The sequence below is a fragment of the Siphateles boraxobius genome, unplaced genomic scaffold (assembly GCF_051911475.1).
Source record: "Siphateles boraxobius isolate OS27281-9 unplaced genomic scaffold, OSU_SipBor_1 94, whole genome shotgun sequence".
Lineage (NCBI taxonomy): Eukaryota > Metazoa > Chordata > Actinopteri > Cypriniformes > Leuciscidae > Siphateles > Siphateles boraxobius.
In genome coordinates this window covers 1,361,163-1,371,184 of record NW_027509224.1, presented here as the reverse complement: position 1 = coordinate 1,371,184, position 10,022 = coordinate 1,361,163, and the positions used below count along the sequence as shown (strand labels likewise).

At 38.0% G+C, this 10,022-nt stretch overlaps 1 long non-coding RNA gene across 2 annotated transcripts; it reads left to right on the top strand.

Annotated features, from left to right (window-relative positions):
* The first annotated feature begins 6,568 nt into the window (after window positions 1-6,568).
* LOC143733291 (uncharacterized) lies at window positions 6,569-9,801 on the top strand. 2 transcript variants are annotated; one of them, XR_013201315.1, is made up of 3 exons: window positions 6,569-6,779; window positions 7,297-9,109; window positions 9,156-9,801. It is a non-coding gene; the product is annotated as an uncharacterized LOC143733291 (long non-coding RNA). The 2 variants fall into 2 exon arrangements; XR_013201314.1 differs by having other exon boundaries at window positions 7,292-9,109.
* Window positions 9,802-10,022: the final 221 nt, after the last annotated feature.

Here is a 10,022-nt window from a genome sequence, read left to right as displayed (position 1 = left end):
GACTCAAGAGTCATATTTCATCATGAAAGCCTCTGGTGGTGTTTTAAATGCTTTATATTAACTCTCTCTTTCTCTTTCACCCTTACCTCTGTATCTTCTTTTATGTCTTTTTTTATTCTTTCTCGTTTTTGTATGGCGGGTCACAGGTAATTGGTCCAGATTTTTTCGATCACCCTAGAGACGGTCTGACTTGGGCCTTTAATAGGGCCCCTAAAGACACCACGAAGGGGTTCAAAGGCAAGTGTACAAGACTCCATTGGAACAGTGAAATTAGTCTTTGCTGCAGGAAAGGCTTCAGAGAGAACAATGGACCGCACTTACAGATGAAATAAGACCCATACGTGAATAGTTAGGGACCCTAATCAGGGAGAATGGACATGTTCCCAAAGGAATCGGTCAAGGTTCTTAACAAGGACCTGTAAGCAAAGAAGAAAGAGTAGGAATTTTGAAATGGTGGGTCTCAGTGGACTTGTTCCACTCAAGCATGGTCCAATTTTTCCCGACTTCCATTAATTGACTTCACGTTCAATGGATAGGGATAATAAACTATTAATTTGAGGCATTATTTGAGACTTATTCCTGAAAACGTTGCAGATTTTTGTTTCTCTGACTGGAGTGGACTTTTGTTTTCTTTGGATGGTCAAGGTTATGATGGCTGCATTGCCATGGTTTCCGAGTAAAGGAATGCAAAGAAGAAAGCGAATTCAACACTGGGTTCTTTTTCCCTGTCGGAGGGACAGAGTCACACAGGGAGGAGGGCCAGGCCGGCGGTCTCTAAGGACTGTTTTATTGGGGGCTCGCTCACTAAAGCATGTAATTCTGCTGTTGATTTTAGTCCGAGCTGCAGTTGGCATAGTCAATGGTCCTGTTCAGGCCTTTCTCCATCAGGTCTGTCTCTTGGGGGCAGTGAATGCCTCGTTAAAACGCACGTAAACGACCACAGACAGAGCCAGCTATGCCCCCTGATGCGCAGAGTCACTTAAAGCCATTTACTGCCGTGCATAAGTACTTACGCCATCTATTACCACGCTCAAGCGGGAAGAGGCAGCGGCCAGGTGTCTTTACTGCACAGCGTGTGTAATGGAACCTATTCTGATATGACAAAACTGCTGTTTTCTAGTGATGAATTATTAATAAGAATATTTAAACAGAATTACACCATATTAGAATGACGTTGATTTTTTCAAATGAGTTCATAAATAAAACACTGTGGTTCTTGCTGGCTGCAAATAATGCAGGAGATTTAGACAAGACATAATAACATAAATATGGTGTGTTATGCATTACAATATTTTTTAAAAGACCTGCTGCACTGAGTTTGGATGAAGCAGTGGAATAAATTTATAGCGGCATTTGTGTATATGTGTTTATTAGTATCATGTAGATTTATTATTTTTGGTTGACCAAGTTGGAAAGAAGTCTGCGTCTCTGAATCAGCATAATCCTGAAAGAACAGCCAAGCGTGAACTGGCAGGCTGTAAAGAACTGTTAAAGAACATCTGATTGAACATTTGTCCTGTCGAGATCTGGATATGTCAAGTGCCATTAAAAGAGAATCCACTCCCAATGTAGAATAAAATGGATTAAATTCTCCAGTTAAGTTTGATTTACTGGGTGAGGAATGTTTAATATAAACTCAGGGAGAGATAATCGATTTCCTGAAAAGGCTAGTTTGAAATTTTCCACATGCAAAGATTGCACTATTATATAAAAGTGCTTCTTATTTCCAGGGTTCAAAGTTTTCTTTGACACAGTTCAAAGTAGGAATAATATTTGAATAGAGGAGCTGGGATAAGTATAATTTTACACATGCACTATGAAGGTTTTAATTGGGTAAAATAATGATGTTGATAACTCTATTCAGAGGAGAAAATTACTTAGCAAATTACCTTCTTTTAAAAAATAAATTGTCTCAGGATCTTCTGTCTAGATGGGAAGGTCTTGGTTGTATTTTACATTGGTCCTTGGCAATACCCACATTCAGACAATAGATAGTCAGCAATATTTAGAGATCCCAACCCAACACTGTCTCAATCAGTACATCTTAAATGACGTTTGGAAAAATAATCCTTTTCATTTGAATAATGAATACTGCTGAATATGCTTGATACCAATATCTGAAAACGAGGAACAAAGTATATGTCTGAATGAATTGAGAGAGGTTTAATTGCTAAGTAGTTTACTACAAAATAATTTCACCGCATATGCTGACCTTCATCAAATGGGCAGTGGCTCTGTTCTGCTTTTCTCTCTAATGAGTTTAATTGTTACAATCTGAGCGGGGGGTCTGATCGGACGGGTCTGACATCTGTTAAACCCTAAACGCTATAGCTGGGATTCCCATTGGAATATAGCCACCAGAGCGAGCGGGCGTCACATTCCCACCAGAGTAAGAGAGAAAAGAAAATGCGGACTGAAAACGAGGCGACTGAGGTTGACACCCTGACGCCCTTTTCTTACTCTTGGTCCCACCGGTCAATTAAAACAAGAAAAAACAACAGAGCAGAAAAAGAAAAGCCCCTAATCAACTGGGCTTGGTAGTCCCGGGTAGACAAAAGAGGTCAGAGGGTTTTGTGTGAAGCTCTGAATGCTGGTGGAGTCTTACAGACAGAGCTGCATTTACCATCCTTACAAAGACCCAACATGACCGTTTCCTCATCCTTTAGGGCCGTACTAAAACCCCTATCAAAGCACATGTTAATTTCCCCAAATGAATAGACGTGAGAAATCCCAAAATGTCTTTACAGCGTGTGAAAGAAAGAAGCAGATAAATAAATGGACAGACTGACCGCCAGGTGAAAATTATGGGTCGAATCGACATGCTGTCTTCACTGACTTTGGCATGCTAACAGTCTGACTTTAGTTAGCGAGTGTTGGTGTTGAAACTTGTGCTGTTACTTAAACGTTTCTGTGTCAAGAAAAATACTTAAAATGAATGGTCAATGTAAAATGAGTGTCTATCAAGGACGTAAACAAATGTGAACCAGCTGACAAACAGATTTATTAAAGAAACAAAGGACACTGGCATGTGAAATATTTGATAAAATGATTTTATATAAAAACTACTGAATATGTCCACCAATACTACCCAAGAAATAAATCCTACAGTTGAACACACATTGATAATCGATTCCAATAAACAGCCTGCAAGATTGTTATACATTTTACTGTATCTTTGTAATACTAATATATGCAGTGTTGGGGGTAACACATTACAAGTAACACAAGTTACAGACTTTGTTCAAGTAAATAGTAAAATAATGCATTTCTTTTAAATTTACAACAAAATATCTAGTAACTTTTTCAAATAAGTAACACAAGTTCCTTTGTTTTCCCATGTATTGACTGACAGCTCTCCTGTCCTCATGTTAAGAGAATCGTGTTTGCTGGGTGAACATGATGCTTGTTGTAGATCTCTAGACCTAGAATATTACGCAAACATGCAAAATATGTTAAATATGTTAAATTACACAAATATATTTTATGTACTTAATCTCACTTTAATAAGCAATGACTTGGCTGCTGACCTTCAATGATCCAATTTAACCATACTTATAAGCAAAAGGATTTTAGAACACATTTTTTTTTTTTTGTATATTGTTGAAGTAAGAGTGTTAAACTTTCTTCTACTCTGTGCTATTCTTCCTAATCCAGAACGGCAGCACGGCTGAAAGGTTTGTTTGAGCTGTGCCAGGCTTTCAGGCGTGAATTGCATTTGACCAAAAAAAAAAAAAAAAAAAAAAAAAAATATATATATATATATATATATATATATATATTTTTGTTATAGAGAAACACAAAACCAAGCACATCCCAGGTGAGAAAAAGCAATGCAAAAGTAATGTAACACATTACTTTCCATGAATAGTAAATAAGCAACATCGTTACTTTGTAGGGAGTAACGCAATATTGTAACACATTCATTTTAAAAGTTACTTTCCCAAACACTGCAAAAACACATGTATTTTTGTTGATACTTTCAAGTTAAAGTACAATTTGAATACATAATATTAAAAAATGTGGTTGTTACCTATATCAGTAGAGTGACATTTCTTTGTGTGATTGCATTGAAAGACTAGTAAAATCTAGTAAAACCAGCACAAAAAACACATTAACCATAATGGAACTTTCTCTAAATTCTCTAAATAAACTTTCTCGGATTTCTCTAAATTCTCACTTTCAAACACAAACTTTCATGCACTAATTTTAATAAACTTTTCTTCCATGAGGCCAGCGCATAAGAACGCAGTGCGGTGAGTTATCGGGTCTCTCTGGGCGTGTGTGCCGGTTCTGGCCCATCTCCATGCAACCTGAGACCGGCTCTCCTCTGCCTGGAAGACGGCCGCTGGATTTCTGTTGGCTTGGCCCAGGCCACCCGCACCCATCTTTATGAGCTCTGGCCTCAGCGTAGAGAGACCCTTAGCCACCGCTAACCCACTCAATTAGCAGACGTGCAGCGCTGAGGAGAGATCTGGCACACACTCCCGAGTTTCCACTCCTGTAGATCTAGAGATGTGGTGAGACTGGGCCAGTGAGACGCTCTGGGCTGCCCTGAACCTAAAGACTGCAGGAGCTAATGGAGATGTTGGCTTGGGAATTCTTCACATACTAGACACTCAACTATATAAAGATACACACATTTGACACACAGTTTAATGCTAGTATAAAATAGAATCCATCAGCGTTTAATATATATAAATATATATATAATATTTAAATATCCAAAAATGCAATGTTTGACCAATGCTGTATTTTGTTGTTGTTTCCCATTCAACTCTACATAAAGTGGGAAAAGGACAGGTAAGGTATAAAGTGAAAACTCTGTACCATCAGATAAATGAGAGAGGACTGTGTAGTTTAATCTACTGCTATTTCTATTGTTTTTAGACGCTCTTCCCCCCCCTTCTCTCCATTTTTTTCCCCATTTCGCTCTGTCCCTTTCATTTTCTTTTCTCTGGCAAACACTTACATTAGTGGATGTGACCTCTCACTTCCCTCATATAAATGATTAAGGATGTCATTAATGTTAGCTGATACCACTGCAACGCGGCCAGTGCAAGACCTCATCCTGCAGACACACACACACACACACACACAGTGAGAGAGAGACTCGTCGATCGTTGTTTATACTGCTGATGTCATCACTCCTTCGCTCGGCTCCTGTTTTCCCTTGAAACATTAGATTTGTGCTAAGAGGCACTTTTAAAAATTAAAACAATGCACCATTAAGGCTCAAGTGACTCTCCTGTGTCTGCAAGCAGCAGTGATATAAACACACAATGAAACTGGTGTTCAAAAACATTTGATGACTTTAAATGTTCTTTCTGTGAAGCCTGTATAATACAACTTATATGTCAGGGATAATCTATTGTCAGACATCATTATCACATAATAAACACTTACCAGATATAGCCTACGCTATTTTATTAATGCGCAGAATGCTGTGATTGACCAATAACATTTAAATTCTCCCACTTGTTCACCTGTATGTACTTTAAATAATTGTAACCACAGCTGTAATATATTACAATACATACCTATATTGATAGAATATTATTTCTTAAAGCACATAAAATATATCAAATTTATTGTGTTTCAATGCATAAAATTGGAAACATTAAATATGAATACATTTTTAAACATAAAAAAATTAAAACAATATTTCCAAATGAATTAATTTATATCACCAAAACAATTTATATTTATAATACTGGCAAAAATATGTTATTATAATGGTTTATTTAACAGATTTGCACAAATAATTAGGTGTTTATGAAAGCTTCCTCTTGCCTGCGATTTGTCAGTGAATCAGATAGTCCCACCCCCAAACACACACCATTGATGATTGGTTAAGCCAATGCTGCGGTGTTGGTTTAAGATGTTAAAACAAACAAGTGTTTTAATGGGAAAGTAGTTTGACTATACTAAATAGGCCAACTTGTAGTATGAAATCAAAAAATGGGACAAATCAAAAAAGTTTTGATACTATGGCCCCCTTTTTACACACTGTTTTTGTTTGCAATGTATGTAAGCATTAGCATCTAAATTCATTATCTTAAAAATCATTATTAAAAACTGCTGCAGCAGCTTTTACTTTGCAATGCTCACTATTTTTCAACAATTGAAAAAGTCCTTAGAAAACAGTAAGAAACTGCTTTTTCGTGCTGTGTAAAAAATTAGCTACAAAAGCAAGAGTGGATAAACAACAGACATAGTTACCCAATTGGGACAGCCATTAACATGCTAAGATTTGGCTAATTTGGCCTATTATTTAGGATGGTTCTTGTGAGTTGGGATAGCCATGAGATGCTAACATAGTGGTGTATAGACAAGAGCTGCACTGACATCCAGGTGAGATCATTTCAGCCAATAGCATCATTAATAATTAACTTCGAACCAATGAGCTCCGAATCAGCGACCCTGAACCATTGCACACAAAGACATTCCTGAGCAGCGATTGGTTTGAACAGCTGTGTTTGCACTCCTGAATACCTTCATGTTGCACACACACCTGCAGCATGTTCAATAGTGTCTTCATGGGGTAAGATTAGATAGTACCAGCATTATTCCTCATTGGCAGCTTCTCAACCTTCATCCATCACAGAGGTCTTGTTCTTATAAATAAACATAACACTAAATGCAACAAGGGGCCTTTGGTATTCACTAGCAGATGAGGTCATGACTCATGAGGATAAGATCAGACCAGAAAGGCACATATATCATTTGTAAATCCAAGATGAACTGATCAGACATTTTACTGAGAGACACATTTATTCAAGGTGAGTAATAACATGGCAAACATTATTTCGATGTGAAGGAGATCATTCCACCCTCTTCTCCTCTCCTTCTCTCTTTTCTCTTCATATCTCGTCTCCCTGTTCTTTCCTCTCTACTATTTTCATCTTGGCTCATCCACTCTTTTCCTCTCACCTCTCTTTGCCTTTCATTTTCTCTTCTCCTCATCTCTTCTTGTCTCTCCTGTCCTCTTGGCTTGTTTCATCTCATTCTCTTCTTGCACCTTCTTCTCTCTGTTCTTCTCATGTTCTTATGTTGTCTCTCCTCTTTCTTTTGAATTCTCGAATTGTCTGGTCTGTATTTCTTATTTAGTGCCATTTCCTTGCATTTCTTCTTTCTTCATCTTGTCATATCTCTCCTTTACTCTCTTCTTGACTTGTCTCATCTCTTCTCACCTCATTCTCTCTTCTCCTTGCATCTTCTCTTTTTATCATTGTCTTTTCACTACTCTACTCTCGTCTCATCATTTTACCTCACTTTGTCTCATCTCGTCTAGTCTAGTCTAGTCTCATCTACTCTCGTCTCATCTCAACTCATCTCATCTCAACTCATCTCAACTCATCTCATCTCATCTCAACTCATCTCAACTCATCTCATCTCAACTCATCTCAACTCATCTCATCTCAACTCATCTCATCTCATCTCAACTCAACTCATCTCATCTCAACTAATCTCATCTCAACTCATCTCAACTCATCTCAACTCATCTCATCTCTACTCAACTCAACTCATCTCATCTCATCTCAACTCAACTCAACTCATCTCAACTCATCTTATCTCATCTCAACTCAACTCATCTCAACTCATCTCATCTCAACTCATCTAATCTCATCTCAACTCATCTAATCTCATCTCAACTCATCTCAACTCATCTAATCTCATCTCAACTCATCTCAACTCATCTCATCTCAACTCAACTCATCTCAACTCATCTAATCTCATCTCATCTCAACTCATCTCATTTCATCTCAACTCATCTCATCTCATCTCAACTCATCTCATCTCAACTCATCTCAACTAATCTCATCTCATCTCAACTCATCTAATCTCATTTTATCTCAACTCATCTCATCTCATCTCAACTCATCTCATCTCATCTCAACTCATCTCATCTCAACTCATCTCAACTAATCTCATCTCAACTAATCTCATCTCAACTCATCTCAACTCATCTAATCTCATCTCATCTCATCTCAACTCAACTCATCTCAACACATCTCAACACCTACATCTCTTCTCTGTCCTTCTCATCTTGTCATATCTCTCCTTTACTCTCTTCTTGACTTGTTTCATCTCATTCTATCCTGTCCTTGCATCCTCACTTCCCTTTTCCTCATCTCGTCTCCTCTCCTCTCTCCCTGTATCTTCACTTCTCTTCTCCTCATCTCATCTTGTCTTTCCTCTTCTCATTCTCTACTTTTCTAATGTAATCTTAGCTCTCCTCTTGTCTAATATTTCTTCTCTTCTCGACTCATTCTCTCCTCTGGTGTCTTTATTAGTAAAAGTGTGTGTCCTTGTCAGTCTTCTAGTTGTAGTATGTGCTGTTTATGGCTTCAGGAGGGGCATTCATCAGCAGGACTTTAATCAGCGCCCTTTAATTCATCCTCTGGCTCTCTTTCTCGTCCTCTGTCTGCGCCCAGTCGCAGATGATTTCGAAATAAATCTGTTGATTATAATTAGTGATGGCAAGTCTTGTGTTCTCATGGAGTGATTGATGAGACATGACACTAATGACCTGACAGCCTCAGTACAGTCCAGAGATCGGACATGCTCCGGGTTTGGACCTGCCCACGGATCTGACAGCTCTCTGAAACTCTGAACAGAACATGTTTTCATACCATCACAGGCTTCATGATGATTTGTTTAACAGTGTTCTTCATACTTTGGCAGATGCTTTTCCTAGGGCTTGCGTTCGTGACAGGTCGGGATTATTTATAGGCACTGAGTAGTTTAACGTATTATTAACGGATGCTGGTGGTTTACCGTTTCTTTGCCCGAGGGACCCCTGCATTCCAGATAGCAGAGGAACTATGAATACTCTGGAAAATTGCATGCATTCATCGGTTTATGGGTAGAAGGTGGCGGGCAATGAAGTGTGCGTGTATATATTCTGAAGGAATTTGAAAATGACAGGGCAGATCTTCAGGAAAAAAATGCAGGGTGGGCACATTCATTCTTTTTGATTTTTGACAAAGCAAACTAATTAACCCCAAATGGGAGGCATAGGATCTTCAATTTAACATTCCCAGGAATAAATCTCTTCATGTTAATACATTCTTTTGTTCCAGAAATGTCTGGATGATATTGGACTATTGTGACGTTCGTGGTCCATCCTATTTGGTTCTACAATGAGGACAAAGAAAGACAATTTTTGGACCAGAAACATCATAATGGTCCAATTTCTTTCATCATTAAAGCACATGTTCTGCTCTTTGAGATGTTTATTTGACGTTCACCAGTTCTGATGTGGAAATGTGGGTTACTCTCTGTCTGGTTTAAGATGGTCATGCTATTTTTTTGCCATGAGAAATTCATTCAAAATTATTGAAAATGCTTTCTCCGAATCTGGGGCAGATTCATATTTTATTATTCCCACATTGTCATGCTATTTTAAATAGAATTGTTAAAGGCCTGTCGATATAAGTAGGCTTATAAAAAAGAATGTTAGTTGAATCTGTTAATGCACATAATAGTGCCTATAAAGAGGGGCTAATAAACTGTATTACTTGGCTGAAATAAATCCCATAGACTTACACTGAAAAGGGATCAGAGCCATACATCTATAGACTAGAATATCATAGAGGCAAAGCAACCAATCTAGTAACAACATAACAATGCGCTATCAAACACTCAAAACCCTGTAGAACTGCATAGCAATATCCTGGTAACCTACAACTCTCTAGCATAATGGTGGCGACTTTTATTTAGAAAGTGTGAAAAGTATAGTAATGCTAATGATGAATGTAATTATTTATTGAACAGTAGTGTCTTATATTACTGTTGCCATAATTTATAAAAGCAATAAACTTTTACAGCCATGATAAATCTCTGTAACGCATGGCCCCTTGTGGCTCATCCGTTTATTCTACATACCTATCGTGATTTGGGTGAATCCCCAGTAATGTGGTCATTATAAACCGTGGTTCGCTGACCGTTGACACACACAGGATGGTGTTTTGAACTTGAGATATTTTTATCTCTCTCTGGAGACGAGAGATGTGAAACCC